The sequence below is a fragment of the Microcaecilia unicolor genome, chromosome 1 (assembly GCF_901765095.1).
Source record: "Microcaecilia unicolor chromosome 1, aMicUni1.1, whole genome shotgun sequence".
In the NCBI taxonomy this organism is placed as follows: Eukaryota; Metazoa; Chordata; class Amphibia; order Gymnophiona; family Siphonopidae; genus Microcaecilia; species Microcaecilia unicolor.
Window position 1 is genome coordinate 677,561,544 of NC_044031.1, and position 19,587 is coordinate 677,581,130.

The following is a 19,587-nucleotide window of genomic DNA, read 5'->3' on the forward strand; positions in this document are numbered from 1 at the left end:
TAAAGCAAAAAAAGAATTTTTTTATTTATTTACAGTTTGTTGTCTCTGGTTTCTGCTTTCCTCATCTTCTCTTCACTCACTCCCTTCCATCCAGCATCTGCCTTCTCTCTCTTCCTGCCATCCAGTGTCTGTCTCCTCTCTCCCTGCCCCTACCATCCAGTATCTGCCCTCTCTCTCTTGTCCCCTCCATCCACTGTCTGCCCTCTCTCTCCTTCTGCCCACTATCTGCCCTCCCTCTCCCTTCCATCTAGCGTCTGCCCTCTATCTCTGCCCCTTCCATCCACCATCTGCCCTTGTATGCCCTCTCTCTCTCCCCCCCCCTTCCAACCACTGTTTGCTCTCTCTCTCTCCCTTCCATCCACGTTCTACCCTTTCTCGCCCTTCCATCCACAGACTGCCCTTTCTCTCTGCCCCTTCCATGCACCATTTGCCCTCTCTCTCCCATCCATCCAGGGTCTACCTTTCCTCTCTCTCCCTTCCATCCAGGATCTGTCCTCTCTTTCTCTCTCTCTGCCCACTCTATTTAGCCCCCAGTTCCAGCTCCATTATCCCACCTGCCCCTAGTTCCAGCCCCAGCCTACTTCTCCCACCTGTCCCCCTCTTCAGACCCCAGTTCCAGCCCCATTATCCCACCACTCCCCCGTTCCAGCCTCAGCCCACTTCTCCCACCTGTCCCCCTTTTCAGCCCCCAGTTCCAGCCCCATTATCCCACCAGCCCCCAGCTTCAGCTTAGTTTCAGTCCCAGCCCTTTTTTTGCACCAATCCCTGAGCTTCAGCCCAACCACTTTCTCCGTCCCCTTTTCAGACCCCAGTCCCCACAGTTTTGGCCCCTGCCCCTTTTCAGCCCCAAGTTCCAGAACTAGCCCCCTTATCCCACCTACCCTCCTTTCAGCCCCAGTTCCAGTCCCCTTCCCCTTCATCCACCTGCCTTGCATTATGGCCCCCCTTTTAAGCCCATTCTCTCATCTGCCCCCCTTTCCAGCCCCAGACCCATTCTCCCACCTGCCCCTGCCCCATGCATGGCCCCATTCTCCCTCTTGCCCCTGCCCCAGGCATGGCCCCAAATCCAGCTCCAGCCACCTTCTCCCATCTGAGCCCCCCCCCCCCCCGACCCAGTCCCCACTTGTCTACCCTCAGCTCCCTCGACAGCCCCCTTATCTCTGCCACCCGGCCCCCTGCAAAGCGTTTTAAAAACATCTGAATTGGCAGCTCAGTGCCAGTGTGCAGTGCTTCACGTCCACCTGTGAAAGAAGCAGATCACCTCAGGTCTTCACTGTGTCCCTCCCTCCTCTGATGTAACTTCCTATTTCCACGAAGGTGAGACACAGTGAGGGAAGGCCCGAGGCAATCTGCTTCTTTCACAGGTGGACACAAGATGCTGCACGCTGGCACTGCGCTGCTGATTCAGATGTTTTTAAAATGCATTGCAGGGGGCCGGGTGGCAGAGAGAAGGGGGCTGTCGAGGGAGCTGAGGGTAAGCAGGTAGAGACTAGGGACTGTGGCGCCAGCAGCATGAATAAAAAGCAGGATGGGGTGGGAGTGGAGCACCCCCCCCCTTTATGCTTACATCCGGGGTGGACCGCCCCCACCGCCCCGCCTTTGGTACGCCACTGGGCTAGCTACACTCAAGGCAAGTTTGTGGTATAGTTAAGCAAGAAATAAGGAACTTATCTAAGTTACAGTGTGTGTAGCAAGTTAGTCCAGCTGCAGAATAAGTGTATAGTCAGTCACCCTATGTGTGCTTCCTGAAGTAGAGATATTCTTGAGTTACATAAAGCCCTTCTGGGAGTAAATTCCAGAGCACGGGGCTACTCCTGAGAAGGCTCACTGGTGGGTATCACATCATACAATTTCTTTTGGTAAGGGTGCAGATAGTGATCACAGATATGTATTCTTTGATCCTTTACAATTTGATTCTTTCATAAAGAATCAGAAAGTTGATCAAGGGTCAAAATGGAGTCAGCATGATGAGTTGGAGATGTGGCTGGAGACATTATTCTCCTTTTTTATTATTTTTGAAATGGTTTCCTTTAATAGGTTTCTCTTTTCTCTGTGATGTGGAGTTTTGGATGTTATTAACTTGTGTTATGTATAATAATTTTTCTTTTTGGCATCCTTTTCTTGATGTTTATGGGTTTGTATAAATGGAAGACTTAATATTAGCATCATCCATAGAGCCAGTGAAAGTCTCCAATGTCGACATATATTCAGCACCATTCATTGTATGGACAGCAGCACTGAATATATGAAATAGATTTAAATGCTGTGGCTGGTGTTTGAATCTTGACCCAAAAAAACTTAAGCAACAAACTTTTCTTTCAAATGCAGTCTAGCAGTGAAAAGAAGGTTATTGCAGAAAGAATCACCATGATCGGTGTTTCCATGACACCTCATGCTGGTGTTCATTTTCTCTTTTGAAAGTAGCGTTATTAATAGGTATATTATGTGAGTGTGTATGAGCTTGTTCTAAAAGTTAGCAGTTAGCATTTTCTTTGGATAGAAGAAACCTCAAGGCTGCCATGGTGACAATCAGCAGAATATTAAAAGCAGGAAGAGGATGGGGGACTTTTTGCAAAGATTTTTCACAGGAAAGTCTTGTTCAAGACAAACTGTTTATGAGACGGTCAGAAAACTGGGGGGCGGGGGGTTCATTTACTACTACGACTACTACTTATCATTTACTAACAGAATGCACTAATGTAGACATTTGGGGGCATAATCGAACGGAGCACCCAGGTTTTCATGGGGCCGTCCTCGCAGGACGTCCCTGCAAAGGGGTGGGGAAACCCATATTATAGAAACAAGATGGGCAGCCATCTTTTGTTTCAATAATACGGTTGGGGACGCCCAAATCTCCACATTTAGGTTGACCATAGAGATGGTCGTCCCCGATTTTCGGCAATAATGGAAACCGAGGACGCCCATCTCAGAAACGACCAAATCCAAGCCATTTGGTCATGGGAGGAGCCAGCATTCGTAGTGCACTGGTCCCCCTCATATGCCAGGACACCAACCGGGCACCATAGGAGGCACTGCAGTGGACTTCACAAATTGCTCCCAGGTGCATAGCTCCCTTACCTTGGGTGCTGAGCCCCCCAACCTCCCCCCGCAAAAAAACCCACTCCCCACAACTGTACACCACTACCATAGCCCTAAGGGGTGAAAGGGGGCACCTACATGTGGGTATAGTTGGTTTCTGGTGGGATTTGAAGGGCTCACATTTACCACCACAAGTGTAACAGGTAGGGGGGGGGGATGAACCTGGGTCTGCCTGCCTGAAGTGCACTGCACCCACTAAAACTACTTCATGGACCTGCATACTGCTGTCATGGAGCTGGGTATAACATTTGAGGCTGGCATAGAGGCTGGAAAAAACTTTTAAGGTTTTTTTTAGGGTGGGAGGGGATTGGTGACTACTGGGGGAGTAAGGGGAGGTCATCCCTGATTCCCTCCGGTGGTCATCTGGTCAATTCGGGCACCTTTTTGAGGCTTGGTCTCAAGATAAAAATGGACCAAGTAAAGTCAGCCAAGTGCTCATCAGGGACGGCCTTCTTTTTTCCATTATCGGCCAAGGATGCCCATGTATTAGGCATGCCCCAGTCCCGCCTTCACTATGCTGCCAAAGCCCCCGTGAACTTTGGTCATCCCCACGATGGAAAGCAGTTCAGGGTGCCCAAAATCGTCTTTCGATTATGCCGATTTGGGCGACCCTGAGAGAAGGACGCCGATCTCCCGATTTGTGTCTGAAGATGGGTGCCCTTCTCTTTCAAAAATAAACCTGATTGTGGACTAGATTCAGAAAATTTGGAGAATAATTCTATAAACACTCTGAGTTGCTCACTGCTTATAGAATAGCGCTTGGAGCCGAGTTCCCTGCCAAACCAATTGAAACCTGGTGTAAATCCTGGCACATAAGTTAGGCAAGGATCCCCAGTATTCTGTAGTACTGTGCACATGAATGCCCCTGACCTGCCCATATCCCTCCCATGTCCATTCCCCCTTTTGAATTGCGTGCTAAAAGATTTGTTGGTGGATCTTTACAAAATAGCACATAGCAAGACGTGTGCAAATCCAAACTGTTGCCAATTAACACCAATAATATGATTGTTAGCACCCAATTATTGGCTCTAATTGGCTCAAGAGCCAATTTAGTTGTGTGTATATCTCATTACACGTGGAATGACAGCCATCATCACAGATCCAGGCACATTTTGCCATCTGTTTCACTAGAGACATTTGTACTGCTTAACAATACATGGAGACTTGAATATATGAATGGATGCATGAACCTTCCAAGCCTGACACAAACAAGAAAATGGCAACAATGAACCAGAACTCAAATCAATAATTTAGACTGGAAAATTTGAGACATTCTGCCTGATATTCAGCGTTATTTAACTGGTCAGAATAACTGATAACTGGTTAAATAGCGCTTAACTGGCTATCTGCAGATATTCAGGGGGGGGGGGATAAGTGGCTATCCCCAGCTGTATATCCCTAGTTAGCAGGTAGTGGATAGCTGGTTATATCACATGGTATAACTGGCTATCTGCCGATTTTTTAAGTGGGTTTAACGGCCATATTTGACAACAGAATATCTTTGGCCAGTTTGAGGATAACTGGCTAAGTCTGAATATCAACTTAGCTAGTTTTATTCAAACTGGCCAAAATAACTTGGATATTCAATACCGATCACTGGAAATGGCCTGGCATTGAATATCCAAGCTTAGTGCAGATCATGGGAGTTAGCCAGTTTAACTCCCGTGGCCTGAATATCGGCCCCTTTGTTCTTTGGTGGCATTCTAACAGTCCTTTGGAGCACTTCTCCCACCCCCACCCCCACCCCTTTTTACTTGAGACTCATTCTTGAAGTCAACCTGGTCTTTATGGGAATTCTTGGTGGAACTGCTTTATTAGATCTACCTTTCAAACAGTGTTTCCAATATCTTTCCGACTTCAAATTACAACTTCAAACTATTTTTGAACTCTGTATCTCTGTTGGAAGTTGCACTGGAGTTCTTTGACCTAGGAATAACTTTTGGTCATAAGGCTTCAAAATGACATGTAGACTACTGAATGTATTCAATATATCCAAGGTATAGTAGATTGAGTTTCAAGATCACATGATTTATTTGTCTCCTGAACAAAAAATATCCTGAAGACCTTGACGTTTTCAAATGATGTGCGGAACTCCAAAGCTAGTCACCTACTCTGTTAGTGACACCTTTCATTCAGATCCACCCAACACTTCTGTTTTCTTTCGGCTTCTGTTAAGATTTGCTGAATTTGTGTTTGAATCTCTTTTAGATGCATGATCTAGGAACCTGAAATTCTCTATCTGAAACCCATAGTTTACAAAAAAATGTGGTATAATGATTGAATTGTTGTATACAGATTCCAAGGAGGGACAAGTTCAGGTAAATTATCTAATTTACAAAAGCAATATAAATACTGCTCTATGATCTGATTTATCCTTTGTTTGTCCATTTGTCTGGATCTGGATCTTTAGTTGAGATATTATCTCCTTCCAGAATTTTGATACAGATTAAAATACCTTATCTGAAATAATCTCGTGGATGGTCTGTGTAGTCTCAGCTTTACATACATGAATAGTTGGGTAGTGAGTGGTGGTTGATTGAGGGAGTCCTGTAGGGAGAATGAAGTGACTGTTCAGTAAAGACATCCACTTATCAAAACTGTGGATTTTCCTGGAATGTTAGTAACTCCGCAATGAAATCTACATAAATTATTTTCCATGGTCTATTTTCATTACATTGGGCCTAATATCTTTTGTGGTTTAGCTCTTGCTGTTTCATCCTACTTCACACATTCCCTAATGCTCTTGCTCATTCCAACTACCAAAAGCCTCTTTTCACTAATTTTGTTTTCCTTTTTCTAAAATGTCCCATCTAGTGATTTTTGTGCAATTTGTAGGGTACTTCTCTTACCGACTCTACCTTGGGATAATTATTTATTATGGACCCCTAGGTAACTGCTGTGATTTCATCCCAAATAAGTATATATAGGGGTAAATTCTCAAAAGGTCACCAAACTTTAGGTACTGGTATGATGTGCACTGATGGGCTGATGATCAGAAGCAAACGCTTGTGCTAGAGGCTATTAGTGCCATACTAGCACCTATGTTTGCTTCTGCCCCATGATCAGAGCCCCCAAGCACGTGAAACAACACGCTCACGGGCTCTGAATGTAACCTTTGATGGAGGAGGGAGGTGGACACCCTCGTCTTCCAACAGCGTTGCCTTGAAAATCGCAGTGCCCAGCTCTGTCCAGTGCATCCTGAAATGCGCTGGGTGGGGCTTCACACCATATAATGGAGAAACCCCTCCTAGCATCCCCCCAAGTAGAGCCCTGGTGGCCCAGTGGGCCATAAATCAACCCCCGCCCACCTGGTGGTCTAGCAGCACTCTTCCCCACCCCCTACCTTTGTTGGTAGGGGAAGTGGACTCCCTCCTCTTCTAGCAGCGTGCCTCAAAAATGGCAGTGCCCAGCCCTACCGAATGCATCCTTATATGGTGTGAAGCCCCGCCCCGTGCATCCCAGGGCTGGGTGCTGCCATTTTTCAAGGCAGCACTGCTGGAAGAGGAGGGAGTCCTGCAGGCGAGCAGCATGTTAATCCATTTACTCCAATTCAAGTACATTTGACTTTCACAGCTGTAGTCCTCATGAGTGGCCATTCATCTTAAATACCCCGACAGGGGGATCCCCTGTTTGATCCTGCTTCAGGGGGAAAAGGGAATTTTCTTACACCACCAGTGTTGATCACAAGTAAATGGATTAATTGGTGTTGTTCCAGGAGTCAAGCTAAGTACTTTTAGTTTTTCTCCTCATTCATGTGGTGCACCCATATTTTCTAAAATTGATGTTTATCAACCTCTCCAAGTTGTGTTGCAGATTCTTTAGCTATGAATTTTCCACGATATAATATCCTCTGTTTTTTTGCCACAGTGCTTTTTCTCCACGTTGGAGTTTTTTACACTGAGGTTGTTTTCGGGGGTAGGTGGGGAACCTATGATGAGGAGTCCAATAAATCACCTGGACTCGTGAGGTTCCATTTGTTAAAACTTATATTGATGTTGGAAAGTTTTGCAATATACAGGCAGGTTTACTTTTACTCCCAGTATCTTCTTCATCTCCTCCAAAGGCATCTGTCTTCCCATTCTAAATCCTTGGACTTTAGAACATAGGAACATAAGAGTAACCATACTGGGTCAGACCAATGGTCCATCTAGCCCAGTATCCTGTTTTCCAAACAGTAGCCAAGCCAGGTCACAAGTACCTGGCAGAAACCCAAACCATGGCAACATTCTACAAATCCCAGGGCAAGCAGTTACTTCCCATGTCTGTCTCAATAGCAGACTATGGACCTTTCCTCCAGGAATTTGTCCAAACCTTTTTTAAACCTAGATACGCTAACCGCTGTTACCACATCCTCCGGCAAAGAGTTCCAGAACTTAACCATTCGTTGAGTAAAAAAAATATTTCCTCATATTTGTTTTAAAAGTATTTCCATGTAACTTCCTCTAGTGTCCCCTAGTCTTTGTACTTTTGAACGAGTAAAAAATCGATTTACTTCTACTCGTTCTACACCATTCAGGATTTTGTAGAGCTTCAATCATATCTCACCTCATCCATCTCTCTTTTCCAAGCTGAAGATCCCTAACCTCTTTAGCCTTTCCTCATACGAGAGGAGTTCCATCCTCTTTATCATTTTGGGCACTCTTCTTTGAACCTTTTCTAATTCCACTATATCTTTTTTGATATATGACAACCAGAACTGAATGCAATACTCAAGGTGCGGACGCACCATGGAGTGATACAAAGGCATTATACCCTTTCCTAATAATTCCTAGCATCCTGTTTGCTTTTTTTGGCTGCTGCTGCACACTGAACAGAAGATTTCAGCGTATTATCTAAAACGACACCTAGATCTTTTTCTTGAGTGCTGCATTTCTTAGCATTAAATCTTAGTTGCCAATTATCGGACCATTCTTCAAGCTTCACTAGATCCTTCCTAATGCTATCCACATCCTCTAGAGTGTCCACTCTATTATTGAGTTTGATATCATTCGCAATTTAAAGAGACAAACCTTACCATACAGCCCTTCCACAATGTCATTCACAAAGATGTTAAAGAGAGCTAGCCCAAGGACCAACCCCTGCGGTACACCACTGATAACATCCCTTTCCTCAGAGCAAGCTCCATTTACCACTACCCTTTGTCTCCTTCCATTTAACCAGTTTTTAACCCAGTCAGTCACTTTAGGTTCCATACCAAGGGCACTCAGTTTATTTATTAGTCGCCTGTGCAGAACCGTGCCAAAGGCTTTGCTAAAATCCAAGTACACCACATCTAGCTTGCCCCCCCACCCCCCACCCTGAGTCCAACTGTTTGGTCGCCCAGTCAAAGAAATCAATCAGATTTGTCTGACATGATCTACCGCTAGTGAAGCCATGCTGCCTCGGGTCCTGCAGTCCATTTGATTTGAGAAACCTCACAATCCTCTGCTTTAGAAGCATTTCCATAAATTTGCTCATCACTGAGGTCAGACTGAAAGGTCTACAATTTCCAACCTCCTCCTTACTTCTGCTCAACAGACAAAGAGATAGTTCTTAAATTGAACATAAAAAGATTAAACAATATAGGAGAGAGAGGTGACCGCTGTGGAATGCCACATACAGGTTTCCAAATATTGGAACAAACATAATTTTTCAGCACTTATAACTACAATGGTCCAAGAATCCATTATACTAACTGAGTACTGAACCCTCCAGACCTAATTCACTTAGGGGCTCATTTTCAAAGCACTTACTTATAAAGTACTGTAGACAGGTGGACCTAGGTCAATATCTCCTCCTACCTGTTACACTTCTGATGGAAACTGTGAGCCCTCCAAAATTTACTAAAATCCCACTGTACCCACATATAGTGCCCCCCTTCACCCATAAGGGCTATTGTAGTGCTGTACAGTTGAGTGCTGTACAGTTGAGGATAGTGGGTTTTGGAGGGCTTAGCAAACAAGATAAGGAAACAGTGGTGAGATGTGTACCATGGAGCATTTATATGAAGTCCAAAGTAGTGCCCCCTAGGGTGTCCCATTGCTCTCCTGGGATGTCTGGGTAACTAAAAGTGCTAGCTTCTCCTACATCCCAATGGCTTGATTTTGTGCGTTTTTAACTTGTGCATTTTTTTCCTGAAAATGGCTTAAAAGATAAATGCACAAAGCACAAAACCTTGTTCAAAATGGAATTTTTGAAAAAAAAAAGATAGACATTTTTCTTTTTTAAAAAATGGTTACATTTGCTATTCAGATTTGGGACGTTTAGCTCAAAACGTCCAAACTCCGACTTAGATGTCATATTGAAAATGCCTCTCCATGTAACTTAGACTTAGGCTTTGAAAATATGTCTCTTAGTTTTAGAAGAAATTTAGCATGATCCACTGAATCAAAGGCACCGGATATGTCAAACTATAATAACACCATCTGTTTACCCAAACTCAAAACTTTCTGAATCTTGGTTACCAAAACCAAAATCAATGACTCTATCAGGCTTATTTTCGAAAGTGATCGCTGGCCATCTTCCGACATAAATCGGGAGATGGCCGGCGATTTCGCAAAAGCGGCGAAATCGGTATAATCGAAAGCGGCGTTTTTGACACCATTGCCGCTTTCCCATCGCCGCGCCAGTGAAAGTGCAAGGGGGTGTGTCAGCGGCGAAGTGAAGGCGGGACATGGGAGGACATGGGCGTGGCTACCAGATGGCCGGCTTTCGCGGATAATGGAAAAAAAAGCGGCATTAAGCAGTATTTCGCCGGGTTTACTTGGTCCTTTAATTTTCACGAGCAAGCATCAAAAAGGTGCCCCAATTGACCAGTTGACCACTGGAGGGAATGGGGGATGACCTCCCCATACTCCCCCAGTGGTCACCAACCCCCTCCCACACTAAAAAAATAAAAATCTTTTTTTGCCAGCCTCATATGTCATACCCAGCTCCCTGACAGCAGTATGCAGGTCCCTGGAGCAGTTTTTAATGGGTGCAGTGCACTTCAGGCAGGCAGACCCAGGTCCATCCCCCCCCCCCCCCACCTGTTACACTTGTGGTGCTAAGTGTTGAGCCCTACAAACCCCCCCAAAACCCACTGTACCCACATGTAGGTGCCCCCCCTTCACCCATAAGGGCTATGGTAATGGTGCAGAGTTGTGGGGAGTGGGTTTTGGGGGGATTTGGGGGGCTCAGCACCCAAGGTAAGGGAGCTATGGACCTGGGAGCTATTTGTATATATTTTTTTAATTTTTAGAAGTGCCCCCTAGGGTACCCGGTTGGTGTCCTGGCATGTTAGGGGGACCAGTGCACTACAAATGCTGGCTCCTCCCATGACCAAATGCCTTGGATTTCGCCGGGTTTGAGATGGCCGGCATTTTTTTCCATTCTCGCTGAAAAACAAATCCAGTGATCTCAAACCCGGTGAACTCTGGCATTTGGCCGGCCTAAATCGTATTATCGAAAAAAAGATGGCCGGCCATCTTTTTCGAAAATACGGTTCCAGCCAGCTGTTGCGCCGCCGCCAAAATAGATCACCGGCGACCTATTTCGCCGGCGATGTTCGATTATGCCCCTCCACATTATGCAAGGTCCTAAAACCAAACTGAGAGCAATGTAAACAGAGATGATTATCTATGTATTGAGAAAGCTGCAGTCCAACCAATGAGTCCATCAGGTTAGAAAGAAAAGAAATACTTGTAATAGGTCTAAAGCTAAAGGATAGTACCAGATCCAACCCATTTGACTTTAGAATGGGAGCCGAGTTAGTAGGATCTGACCCATATCGACTGGATAACTTCCCAAACGAAGAAAAGCATTAATCAACGTGGAAGGGCATAATCGAACGGGGATGACCATCTCTAAGGGCACCCATCTGTAAGGACGGCGCCGCAAAGGGGTGGGGAAACCCGTATTATAGAAACAAGATGGGCGTCCATCTTTCGTTTCAATAATAAGGTCGGGGACGCCCAAATCTCAACATTTAGGTCAACTTTAGAGATGGTCGACCTAAATGTCGAGATGGGCGATCTTAGAGATGGTCGTCCCCGGTTTTCACCCATAATGGAAACCAAGGATGCCCATCTCAAAAACGACCAAATCCAAGTCATTTGGTCATGGGAGGAGCCAGCATTCATAGTGAACTGGTCCCCCTCACATGCCAGGACACCAACCGGGCACCCTAGGGGGCACTGCAGTGGTCTTCACAAATTGGTCCCAAGTGCATAGCTCCCTGTGTGCTGAGCTCCCCACAACTGTACACCACTACCATAGCCCTTATGGGTGAAGGGGGGCACCTAGATGTGGGTACAGTGGGTTTGTGGTGGGTTTTGGAGGGCTCATCATTTACCACCACAAGTATAACAGGTAGGGGGGATGGGCCTAGGTCCACCTGCCTGAGGTGCACTGTACCCACTAAAGCTGCCTCAGGGACCTGCATACTGCTGCGATGGACCTGAGTATGACATTTGAGGCTGGCAAAAAAAGTTTTTAAAGTTGTTTTTTGAGGGTGGGAAGGGGTTAGTGACTGGGGGAATCAGGGGAGGTCATCCCCGATTCCCTCCGGTGGTCATCTGGTCAGTTTGGGCACTTTTTTGAGGCTTGATCGTGAAAAACAATGGAACAAGTAAAGTCAGCCAAGTGCTCTTCAGGGACGCCCTTCTTTTTTCCATTATCGGCCGAGGACACCCATCTCTTCATCACGCCCCAGTCCCGCCTTTGCTACAGTGCCGACACCCCCCTCCCCCCCGTGAATTTTGGTCATCCCCGTGACAGAAAGCAGTTGGGGACGCCCAAAATCGGCTTTCGATTATGCCGATTTGGGAGACCCTGAGAGAAGGACACCCATCTCCCGATTTGTGTCGAAAGATGGGCGCCCTTCTCTTTTGAAAATAAGCCTGAAAGTGATCCAGTGGATAATCAAAGGGGGATATCTTTCAAGAAAACAGCAGGATAGCTGTCGAGAGATGAAGAAGATTTCACTACTTTTACATATTTGTGATTGAACCAATGAAAAAGAAACATCATCAAACCTGGACCAGAGTCTGACAGCAGGAATATTATCTAGGGGCTCAGTCAGGTCTTTATCAGGAATGTTGCCAATGATCTCATTACCTAACAGTTTTGACCTAATTTTCTCAATTTTAGATGAAAATAAATTTGCCAATGTCTGAGCAGTTGGCAAGTTTAATATAATTTCCCTTCCCTCAGATGGTGAAGATGACAACTTAGGAACTGTTTGAAAAAGTGTCTTTGAATATAAGGGAGAGGTCAGAATCTGAGTAGCATAGTAGGATTTCTTTCCATTTCTAACTCTGACTTATAAAGAGTAAACTGTGCTCTCCAAGATAATTTCAGTTCAGAGTTGCCAGACTTGAGCCAAACCTGCTCTAAACAACGACATTCTCTCTTTAAATCTAGTAAAGTTTTATACCAAGGGGCTGATTTTCTAAGACTCACAGTTTTTTTCCTTCAAAAGAGCAATGTCTTCCAGAACACTGCTAATTGAAGATTGCCAGTTAGAGAATATTTCAGTAGGATCTATTTCTTCAAAATCTAACTGTTTAACTACCTCCTCACAAAGAAGAAATAACTTTATTTCTAGTAAGAACTGTTTTAGTGTGATGCAGCTGATGGTATGTTTGAGGTTGTAATTTAGATACCATCCATATAAACTGAAAGTGGTGCAAATGGTCACAAATTTTTCTTGTTGTGCCCCAAATGTTTTGAGCAGTGGTAGGTGTGGTTCTGTTGGAAGTGTGGGACTCCTAGCTGGCAGCTCAGTGAGATTCTACCCCTAGCCTTGCCATAAATTTTCCTGCAGTTGTAATCTTTGCATCTGGCCCTGAATAGCTGAGACCAGTTCATCCACTATGTCAAAGTAGCCTAATGCGACGGAAAGCAGTTGGGGACGTCCAAAGTCAGCTTTCGATTATACCGATTTGGACGACCCTGTGAGAAGGACGTCCATCTTCTGATTTGTGTTGAAAGATGGGCATCCTTCTCTTTCGAAAATGAGCCTGATTGTGTATCTGCCTAATGACAACTTTATATACTAAATGTTCCTATAATACAGCTGTCTGAAGATGTTTGATATTTCTGGAGAACAACCCCATATTGGAAGGTCTGTGGTCTATAGTTCTGCACTAGTATAATGTTTTACTGTGTGTGTGGGGGGGGGGGGGGGATTTCTGACTGTAACTGTGAATCTGTCCATCTAGAAAGCTGTCAGTGCTGCTCATGTGGGAAAAGATAAAGTGGAGGTGTTTGCAGGCAACTTGAAAAGCTGAGTGGGAGTCCTTCACCTACAGTCCTGCCAGGAGGGGGTGCTGTTTCACTATTACATTTTCAATAGTGAGGGACAGGCAAGCACTGCAGGACTCACACACACCCGCTCAGCTTAGAGGAAGTAGTGAGAAGGTAATTTTTTTGTGCTTTGGAGAAACTTATTAAGACCTGGTTGTTGCTGACTTTGTTTGTACCCTGCTTTATGCAATCTGCGATGATTGTATTTGGCTGACATTGCCAAACATGCCATTTCACTTTAGTATAATAATCTCACTGCGGTAGTGGCCTTTTGGGACAACTGTGGGTAAAATGTATTTATTTTAATGTTTATAAAGTGAAATGGCATGTTGCTTAAGCATATCTGGCAACTTGGCGACTGCGTGGGTATGAATACATTGCTTATTTGTGTGTCATTCACCAAGTTTGTATATGGGTTGAGTAACAGCACATTATATTACAAAGATATTCCCTACTCTTAGAAACAGTAATCCAAGAATGATTGCATGATCTGAGATCCTCTTCCTTGAAAGTTGGAACTGTCCTTAGCAGCATAGCTTGACTAAATCCAGACCGTGTGCCCCCACAGTAGATTGCACCACCCCTGTGATCCTTGGGAAGAAAGGACAGGAGAGGGAGACAAATTTGAGGTATGAAGGAAAAGAGAATTTCCAACACTATCTGCATCAGTGTAAAGGTTATCCATACTGCTACAGCAGAAGGAGGAAACAAAATTGAAATTCTGAATTTACATGGGCAAGTGGGAAGTAAACTTGCACAAAGAGGACAACTTTCAAAGCCACTTCCAAGGGTAAAACAGTGCTTTATCTGCAGAAAAGGCCTTTTATAAAATCGCAATATATGTCCTATATACAGGTAACAATACGCACATACCCATTCATATTATCATCTTAGGGGTTGATATTCAGCGTGATCGGTGCTGACCCCGGATATTCAATGCTGGGCCATTTCTGGAGACTGGCATTGAATATCTGGATTTATTTTGGTTGCTAAATAGTTAACCAGCTATGCCAATATTCAGCACTACACACCATCTCCAATTGGCTAGCAGATTGCATTTCCTTCGCTTATGCCCAAGCTGGGCTGACTCTGGAGCAGAGCCGTAGCGAGGGGAGCTGACACCCGGGGCGGGTCGCCGCTGCACACCCCCCTGGGTGCAGCACAATGCACACTCCTCCCGCTGGAGCGCACCCCCCCCCCCGGAGTGCATACCTGCGGCGAGGGGCGGGCGGGAGGGCCAATCCGCCCCGACTGCACGTTGCTGGGGGGTGTCGGCTCTGCGCTTGTTCACTGCTCTCTCTGTCCCGGAACAGGAAGTAACCTGTTCTGGGGCAGAGAGGGCAGTGCACCAGCGTGGAGCTGACACCCCCCAGCGGCGTGCACCCGGGGCGGACCGCCCCCCCCACCCCCCCTTCCTATGCCACTGCTCTGGAGGGCCATGTTATGACTCATAATGTCAGAGCCATGGCTGCGTCGATGGATCACTTAAAATCAGCCTCTATTGAAGAGATTTGCAAAGCTACGATGTGGTCTTCAGTCCAAACATTCACATCTCATTACTGCCTTGAGCAAGATACCCGATGCCACAATCAGTTTGGGCAGCCGGTGTTGCAGAATCTGTTTGGGGTATAGAATCCAACTCCACCCCCCAGGCCCATTTTGTTCTGTTCCAGGCTGCACTCTCAGCTAGTTTGTATATAGTTTCAGGTTAATCTGTCTTATGTCCTCGCCGTTGCGAGGCCCAATTGACCAACAATTGTTGTTTTGAGTGAGCCTGGATGCTAGGGATACCCCACCACAACAGAGTAGTCCTCCGCATGCACCCTAAGTTCTTGCCGAAGGTGGTATCGGAGTTCCATCTGAACCAGTCGATTGTCTTGCCAACATTTTTTCTCCGTCCTCAACGCCCATCCTGGCAAAAGCAGCTTGCACACCTTGGACTGCAAGAGAGCACTGGCCTTTTACATGGAGCAGACGAAGCCCTTCAGACAGTCCACCCAGTTGTTTGTTGCTTTTGATCCCAATAGGAGGGGAGTCGCCATCGGTAAACGCACCATCTCCAATTGGCTAGCAGATTGCATTTCCTTCGCTTATGCCCAAGCTGGGCTGACTCTGGAGGGCCATGTCATGGCTCATAATGTCAGAGCCATGGCTGCGTCAGATAGGCCTTCTGTTTAAGCAGCCTATCTTGACTGCTCAACATAGCTGGTTTGGCACTGAATATCCATGCCTAACCGGTTATGTTGTGCAATATAGCCACTAACTGTGATATTTAGCAGGAGATAACCGGTTATCTCCCGCTGAATATCTGCAGTTAGGTGCTTAAACACTATTTAACCAGCCAGGAGCCGTTCCTTGCCAATTAAGTAAATGCCTAAATATAAGCACCATTTGTGCACTAAGAATATGGAATATTAGTACTTATAAATTTAACATTCACATGCAAAGTGCGGTTGGGCGCTAAGTGGTATTCTAAAAACCTTAGCACACAACCGCAAGGGGGCACACAAGGGAGCAAAGCATGGGCAGGTCCCACACTTTGTGTACATAACTTATAGAATGTTATTTAGTTTCATTACCTCTCCACTCTCATCTCTCCCTACATTCCTTCCTGTGACCTCTGCTCGCTGGACAAATCTTTCTTGTTGTCCCCCTTCTCCTCCACTGCTACCTCCAGGCTTCATTCCTTTTCTCTCGCAGCACCTTATGCCTGGAATAAACTTCCTGAGCCTGTACGTCTAGCTCCATCTCTACCTGTCTTCAAATCTATGCTGAAAACCCACCTTTTCACTGCTGCTTTTGACTCCTAGCCACTAATCATTTGCCTCCCCCACCCCTTGTTCCTTCTCACCCAGTACTTCCCTCGCCCTTAATTGTCTTGTCTGTCTGTATTATTTAGATTGTAAGCTTTTTTGAGTAGGGACTGTCTCTCTATGTCAGGTGTTCAGCGCTGCGTGCGTCTGGTAGCGCTATACAAATGCTAATAATAATAATAACAATGCTCAAAGGAAGCATTTACGAGCTAACGTTGACACCTGCCCTTTACATGGTGTAAGTGTTAACGACAAAATGTTCAATACACAAATGCTAACTTACGTTCTATTCTGTAATAGAATCTGGACACCCAGATTCTGATATAGAATTTGCTCTCAATGCCTTCCATTTTAGCACCAGATTTGGGCACCCTTTAGAGAATTGATCCCTGTGCTATTTCATATAGAACTTGACCCATCATAGGCAGAGGTGGGGATGGGGTAGGCTCTGGAACTATGGAGGCACTTCCATAACTTGATGCCAGCTGTTAGGTGTGCTGATGCCACACGCTGAACACCAATTCTGTGCCAGCATCTGTGTGACAAGATGCCGTTATTACTGACAGAAAGGCAATGCCTATATTTGGGCTGACCATTTATGTCAAGTCAATGACAGGCATAAAAGTGTGTAAATTATTCTGTAAGTTACACATGTGTATGCCCCCCCTTGCAGTTACATTCTAAGGCACTTCAATAGTGCATAGTGCAATTACGTGCTTAAGAGCCAGTTTTCTTGAGTTAGAGAACTGCCCTGTAAATGCTTATTTTGGAATTTTCAAACATATATGCCTATTTCTACCAGAAAAGATATCTGCACAAATTAGCAGGTATTACTGTGTAACTGTGTACAGGTATTTTGCCTGGAATAATTTTTGTACTTTTACTGTGAAATATCTGTAAATGTAAATGTTAGAGTGGAGGAGTGGCCTAGTGGTTAGGGTGGTGGACTTTGGTCCTGGAGAACTGAGTTCAATTCCCACTTCAGGCACAGGCAGCTCCTTGTGACTCTGGGCAAGTCACTTAACCCTCCATTGTTCCACGTAAGCCACATTGAGCCTGCCATGAGTGGGAAAGCATGGGGTACAAATGTAATAAAAAAAATAAAGTCTATGCAATGAAAAGTATATTCCTACTCTTCACCAGTGTGGACAATTATAAAATTACCCCCAGAGACTCACCAAAGTTCAGTTTTGGTTTTGGCACCAAAACCAACCTAAACCTCCCCTCATCCCTTCTTGCCTGACTACCCATAGGCCTTCTCCAGGCCTAAATTAGTGAAGCCCTGGTGATCTAGTGGCCTCTTTAGAGGCAGGACTGAACACTACTCATTTCTGCCCCATACCGCTGCTCCCTCGAATTGGCTCTGGTGGTCTAGTGGCCATTTCAAGGGCATGAATGGACCCCATTTATTCCTGTCCCATGTACTTCTCCAATCCAAATGGCTCCCGAGACCTCCCATGGCAGCCATGTAAGACTGCCCGTGTAAGGGCACGGCAGCCATTTTCCGACTGGAACCAGTATGTGCAGAGGACTCGCCCCTGCCTCTGTTGGTTCCAATTGCAAAATGGCTGCTGAGACTTCCCCTGGAAGTCCTGGCAGCCATTTTGTGATTACAACCAACACGGACAGGAGCGAGTCCTCTGCCAGTCCTGGTTCCAATCAGAAAATGGCTGCCAGGACTTCCCACAGCAGTCTCACAAGACTGGCTCGAATAGTCTCAGCTGCCATTTGGATTGGAGCAGCACATAGGGCAGGAACAAGTGAGGTCTGTTCCTGCCCCCAAAGAAGCCACTAGATTACCAAGGCCACTTCAAGGGAGCAGCAGCACAGGGCAGGGACAAGTAGGTTTTGTTCCTGCCACTGTAGAGGCCACTAGACCACCAGACCACCAGTGCTTTACTAAGGTAGGCCTGGGGAGGGCCTAAGAATGGTTGGGCAAGAAGGGGGGGGTGCAAGTTAGTGATCGCAAGGGGATGGTGCCACCAGTCAGGGGGAGAATGGAGTGGGGGGCAGTTTCTGCCTAAACTGAGTGGTCAATATCAGTTTCAGATTCAGTTTTGGCACAAACCGGAGATCCTAGGTTTGGTTGGGCTGTATCATAATGTAGTGATGTGGGTTTTGAGGAATATCTTATTCTGGTAGATTTCCAGAGTCAGCAGTGAACCTACTGGAGGGCAACCAGAGCCCAAGAAGGGAGCTCTGTCAGGATTGGGGTATGTCTGCACAGCTCCTATACAATATAGGACCCTAAAGCAATGAAGTCAATCAGACAATCAGGCCTGACACCTCTTGTTTCATGTATCTATAAACAGTACCTCGGTATTCATATATTATGTTCCTGTGTGTTCTTCTACAGGAGGAAAAAGCCTCAACAGACTCTGGTCCAGGTTTCGGAACTTTTCCACTTCCTGCTTCAGGGTCCGCGGTCCTGGCGTGCTGTAGCAACTATCTCATACTCTGTCCGTTCTATCGGACCCTGAAGCAGGAAGTGGAAAAGTTCCGAAACCTGGAGCAGAGTCGGCCTTGGCAAAAAAGACTGAGCGTTGGAATGAGCAACTAGGAGTCCAAATAAAGATAAGTGATTCCGGATTGACATATTGATATAAACAATAAAGGAAAGGAGGTTTTTAAAGCCAGTGATGACAGATAGAACTCCTATGAATTAAATAGCCTTAGAGCTAGGTTTGAGGAGTCTGTTGAGACTTTTTCCTCCTGTAGAAGAACACAGAGGAACATAATATATGAATACCTAGGTACTGTTTATAGATACCTCTTGTTTCATGTCAGCAGAAAGAGGGCCTTCCGTGAAACTCAACATTAGGAGCAGGATATCTCTCCCTCATAACTGGTCAATGAAGGGCTGGAGGGGCATGCCAAGGCCTAAATGATCACTGGCTTGCCATTTCATGTAGTCATTCAACAGTCAGAAATGCTTCCCTGTGGAAGTCCAGTACCATCACAATATGTTATGCTCTGTGGAGGCAAAAATAGCTTCCTTTAAAAAAAAAAAAAAGTTACTTTTTTTTGTCTGTCTCAATGACCTCCAATTCCAGCTGTACCATGTCAGAAAACAGCTTACAGACTGTAGTCATTGTGTATTCTGTATCCCCACCAATGTCCACTGGTTTTAAGTACTTTATTCTGAGTAAGAGCTTCAAAAGGAATTCTGCTTGCTATAAAGTGCAGGCAGCATCTATTTCTGATTCCTGGTGTACAGTGAACAGATGACCAATCAAAAGCTGCCTGCTGTAAACTACGGCAGATTTGTGGCAGGCCTTTTCCCTCTGATGTCAACAGAGCCATCAGCAAGGGAAGAGATCAAAGCACAGCTCTGGGTTCTGTTTTTCTCTTCTGAATAGCTCCAAGGTTGAAAATTCGCTTTATGTAAAATAAAAGAAATGCAGTGCTT